The following is a 6,133-nucleotide window of genomic DNA, read 5'->3' on the forward strand; positions in this document are numbered from 1 at the left end:
GGACCACCCAACGACAAAATCCTGCGTCCGCCACTGAGTAATATCATACATATACATAAAATTTGCACTAGATTAATTATTACCTTATTAAATTATTTTAATTTTAGAATTTATGCATATGATATGATTGTTAATTTAATGTCGGTGGATGTAGAGCCATTGAAACAAATAGCGGGTACTGTGTACCTGATAATTTTTGAATTATCTTCAATTAATAAATTAGGATGTGATTCCCTTTTCAAAATCAAAGAAAATAGAAAGGCCCAACATAAAAAACCTATGTATTAATTTATTAAGAAATGAGTAGCTATGCTATATCTTCTCTCACGTGTATCTCATGTATTTATCAATTGAAATTGGCAACATTCTGTGTGTCTTCGTCAATCATCACTGCACCAAAATGTGAAATTTCCTTCTTAATCGTGTAGCTTCAGCCCAATCAATTTTCGAATTGCGCGTTGCGAGTTCATATGGTTGATAGCTAGCTAGAGTTCGAGCTTTCAGTTTTCAGTTCGAATTTTCGATAAAACCAAACTGAATCAGAATATTAAATTTCCTAAAAAAATGAACCGAACTAAATTGAAATTCAAATAAAACCAAATTTGAAAACTCCAAACTGAACAACAAAAACTGAATCAAACTAAAATTAGTACTATAACAATATCCAAAAAATTAAAATTCTAAAAGTATTTTGATCATAATATTCAATTTTTGGATGTTTTTATATTCATTCCTATCAATAACAAGACTTTTTGAGATGTCATTATAAGAAAACGGGTACATAATATTTAAATCATAACAAAAAAAATCTCTTTTGCAACCAATAGCAGGTAAAAAGTAAAAACCCAATTCATGATGGGAAAAAATAACTAGAGTTCAAGAAAAATAATTATGCCATATTTACCTTTTTTTTTCATAAAATTGTACTTCTCTAATGGGAAGGTATTTTGAATTTTTGAGAATGTATCATATTTTTCAAAATTGTGAAGATATATTTTTACCTCTCCTCAACACATATGAAGTACCTTTTTGCATTTACATACTTTCCTTATAGCATCAAATGATACATCTTCTCAATTTATCTTTCCCCCTTAGAGATGTTCTTTAAAAAGGTAAGTTGTAACACCCCGACTTTTTGCTACCTTTTATGTATTCTTGAAGGGACATTGTTTGTGCATCTGAATAATTTTTTTGCCTTTGTTTCTTTTATGGAGAGAATGATTTTGCAATTTGGGCTTAAACAATTATTCTTTTGCAAGTCCAATTATATTTCTTAAAGAAGCCCACTTATTCTTTTTTAGCCTCAATTCATTTAATTATTTTTCTTCAAATTAGCTTTACCTAAATCTGCCTTTTATTTCACAAGTCTGTTTCCACAAAATCTGCACTCTCTAAAAACATGGAACAGAATTCAGATTCATATACATGTACACGTCTACCTCAATCACACGATCTCTCTCCACTTTTCAATTTCAGAGAAACCATGTTTTCTACTATATTATGCTCTACAGTTACAAGCGTTACTCTCCCCTCCTGCACGATCAAAATTTCCATTTACCCCATGTTCCAAACGGCAGTTTCATATGCCATTCTATACTCCCTAATCTGCTCCATAACTGAGAGGAAACACCCGAGTGAAAGCAGAGAGTTACGTGGATCGAAAATCAGCAGGGATGGATGACGACATTGCTTGATTACTCGGCGAATCCCGAAGAGCAGCAGGCGACGGACTATTGCAGTGAGCAGCAGGCAAGGGTGAGCAGCACCAGTTTGATGTGGCGACCTTCCCTCGAATCAGACCAAGGCAGATCGGTGAACTCCGAGGGCTGGAATGGCAGCACTGCGGTGGAGCCGTCGGCGGCGCTGAAACGCCATAAGAGAAGAAGGGGTTTACTCGATTTATAATTTTCGAATTGAGAGAGTTTGGGGCTTACCGATCAGGAGGTGGCAGCGGCGAGTTTGAGAGAGAGATATGATAGGAATTTGGAACTGCTTGGTGGTGGAAGATTAAGAGATATAGAGAGAGGGTGTGAGGCGGGGGAAATGCAGCGGCGGCTGTGCTGCGAGTGAATCACACCGAGGCAGCGACAGCAGAGGAAGCGCTGCACCGCCGTGAAAAGGAGGGCAGCGGCGGTGATGGCGACGGCAGCGCTCAACGGAGAGGACAGCAGCAGCGCTGCGCGCGGCTGTGCAGAGAGAAACGAGGCAGTGGTGCCATGACAGAGACGAGAAAGAAGGAGAGAGCTGGAAGAAAGATGGGAACTTCAAATCCCATTTTGGATTTCACGTGAGGTGAGAAAAAGTTGAAGAAACTATGTGCCTTGTTTATTTAAATGTTTCTGTGAATTAGTTTATAGATATGGGCCTATTGTTTTTAGTAAATGAGATGATTGAAGTTGATCTAGTGTTTGGGCCGAGTACATGGACGCCTTCACACACGTGTTTCGAGAACGCAATGGAACGCAGGATAAAATTTTATGCGAACGAGATGGGCTTTCTAACTAAAGTTTTACCATGGGCTTGTCTTTTTTTAAATAAGGGCAATGCCCTAAGTATATTTTATGTGAAAATGATGTGAATATTTGTCATGCCGTGTTTTGTTTTACTCTATGGAACCTATTTGATGTGGCTTTTGCCATCTATGGATAATCGAATTCGGGTCTGACTAGGGAGTGAGTCCCTACTCAGGCTAGTGTATACTAATGGGGATCGTGAGCCGTCTTTTGGATCGGCCGGTCTAGTGACTTGGAATGTGGCAACATTCCTTGTCATCAATGGATCAGATATGGTAGACATCTATGGGAAAATGACTGATCAGTCGAATTTTACAATGGAAACGATTTTAATGTCTCGGGCACGTTTTTTTTTTTAAGTTAAACCCCGAGGGCACTCAATGGTGGCAGGTTAAATACTTTTTATAAAAAAAATTCGGCATGAGTCCACTGAGTGCATCAAGTACTCAACCCTTCATTTCTTTTTAAAAATGTGCAGGTTGAGCGGTGACGAGCGCGGTGGGTGTTGAGCAGAGCTGGTGAAGATTTGTCTTTGCTTTTAAATATTCTGAATATATTATGTCTTCATACATAATATGATTCTTCTCTCGAATGCTTCCGCTGAATGTTGTTTCTTTTGAGTTCATGTATAAGTTGAGATAATATCATTTTGAGTTGTTGTTTGTCGAAATGATATTCTGATTTTATTCGAGCTATTTCCATTTATTTCGAGCAATGGTGTTGTTGTGTTGTTTTCCCCTTTCTTTCATGCTTCTTTAATCCTCCCTTAGTCGCGATTCACCATGTTTTCTATCCTTAGAAAAATGCGGGCGTGTGGGCATATCTAGGTATATTTACCTCTTCCTCCTGGAGATGTTCTTAGAATAGTTATGATATCAATTAGACAAATTCATTTGATTTTCTATTTTGACCAACTACATGCTATAAGTCTATAACTATATATCGTGCCTCAAACACTCTTATCGTTTCTGAAAAATAGTTATTTATTTTTTAATTTTGCATCCATAAAGAATAGCCTAATTTCTTGTTATGTAAATTTTCACACTATTTTTTCTCTTTATCTGCCACATTTTATTTTCCTTTCTCAAACTTTAAAACTTGCGCAGTCCACCTAAGTTGGAATATACTCCCTCCGTCCGGCATTAGGAGTCCCATTCATGGACGGCACGGGTTTTAAGAAATGTTAAGAAAAGTGGGTGGAAAAAAGTTAGTGGAATAGGGTCCCACTTGTATATATTAGTTTTAAATGAAATGTGAGTGGAATGAGTTAGTGGAAGGTGGGACCCTATTACCATTTATGGTAAAAGTGAACCGGGACTCTTATTCGCGGACGGACTAAAATGGAAAAACGGGACTCTTATTCGCGGACGGAGGGAGTATAAGTTAGATTGCTTCCCTAAAATAAATCTACCATGTTTCGAGTTAGTCCCATCGACTTTTAATATTTTTCTTAATTCTAACCTTATTGTCTCAAACTATCAATCTATCCGTTTTTTAGTTACACTTTCCAAACCATACATGACAGTATCAATCGTGGATTATAATTAACTATACTGTTTTTCTTTACGTCAATCTCCAACCACTCGTTTAGTAGGCCCTTGAGGGTAATTTCAATTCTAATTTAGTAAATTGATACCCAAGTCATTTTCGTATATATTCTAATTTCTACATATAAGGCTTTGACCCCAAATATCACGTGCTGGTCATATCAAAATCTCTTATTATATCACGATTCAAACACTTTAATCACTTTAATCGAACGAAACATGAAATTGAAATACTCAATGACAAAATTGTGACATGTGAGGTTGAATTGTCACATGGACAAACACCAACGTCCACACTCGCATTATGTATATATTGAAGTTTTACCGACGGTGGATCTTGAGTTAGATTCTATGTGATGAGTACTTAGAACTTAATTATATATTAAACATACATTAAAAATAATGAATTGATTATGGTAATAATTTTGTGGAGATTATATAACCAAATCCTGATTGAATAGGTTCATATAAAAATATTTATATGGTCATTATAAAGATGATTCTCATTAAGAGTTATGATGCATGATAGCATTTCTTAATTGTTGTAATGGCATTATACAAATGGTGTGATTGCTAGAGATATATGATATATCGAAGATCCCGATTTTCGGATTCTCATATGATGATTATTGAATATTTAAATGTTAAATCACAAAATTAATTCCACACTAGAATGCAAAGAGATACCTAGGGGCATGCTCCTAAATATCCGAATATATCTGATCATGTTACTCCATCAATAACAAAATATCACATATGTAATGAAAGTAGGAAGAATTCGAAATTCTCTTATAGTAGAGGGAATGATTTTTGTAGATTACTAATATTGTGATCTAATTGTCTTTTTTTTTTTTCTATATACATGTACTCCACTATTGATGGCAGCTTGGTTAGGGAGCCAGAGATCTAGACGTGTCTTCTCCTAATAGACTTTTGAGTTTTGACTCAATCAAATTAAGCTAAATTTAATAAAAGCGATATAAGTGTCATTATCATGGTCAAGATTGACTTATCGTTCATATCTAGATTACTGAAATCGAAAACTTATTTTTTAATCTAATTACTTTTATACTATGTTTCAGATATTCTGTGTCTATAGACAATTAAGCTTGTTGTTGCTCTCGCATCGCACCCATGCATCATGCATACAAGATGAGAAATTAAAGGAATACGTACAGGGGCGGAGCCCGAATTTCCATATAGGAGTGGCGAAAATATACACAAGGAAATTTTAAAGAGTAGAGGAGGGGCATTTTAAAGAGTAGAGGATGGGCATTTATGAAGACATTTGAATATATTTATGAATTTCATGACCAAAATATACTACATGCATGATTTTTTTTTTGGGGGGAGGGGGGGTGGGGATTTGCCCGATACCACGTGGCTCCGCCACTGAATTGAATTGATTTTTTAGGTGGCAAATTACTTGAATAATTAAAGAGCTTCTGGATCTGACGTCTCAAGTAGTAAATAAAAACCGGAAAGACTCCTGAAGATTTACGTGAAACCTTTTACATAAAAACGATTTTACTACAGAAGAGGAAGCTGTTGTTAGAAAGGAGAATAAATGGGCTTTTGAATAAACTAATTTTCATGTTTAATTTGCTTTTTGGTGATTATTTTTAGTAGTGGTGGTACTATTTTTCAAACACATTTCCTCCAGTTTTATTGCATGCAACTACGTAAAATTTTAAGAACGTAGTTTGCCACCTTTCATATCACATTCTCGTTACAACTTACACAACCATGGTCATTGAAGAGGCTGGACATAATGATTAATTAATCTATTGAAGGACTAAACATTTTAGAAATCCAACTATATTGGTACTAATAACGTGGGGGTCTCACTCTTCACTAACATTACTTTCATTACCCTTTCTTTTCTTTTCTTTTTTTCTCTCTTATTTTATCAATTATGCATTAAAACTCGAGCATAACAAAAAATTTGTAGTACTCCTACTTTTCAGGAATGGAGAGAATAATAAATAACTATAATTGTAATATTAATCATGATTCATACTACTATTATTATTGGTATTATTATGATATGAATTAAGAATAGTAATAAAATTA

Source organism: Salvia hispanica, chromosome 4 (genome assembly GCF_023119035.1).
Source record: "Salvia hispanica cultivar TCC Black 2014 chromosome 4, UniMelb_Shisp_WGS_1.0, whole genome shotgun sequence".
Classification (NCBI taxonomy): domain Eukaryota; kingdom Viridiplantae; phylum Streptophyta; class Magnoliopsida; order Lamiales; family Lamiaceae; genus Salvia; species Salvia hispanica.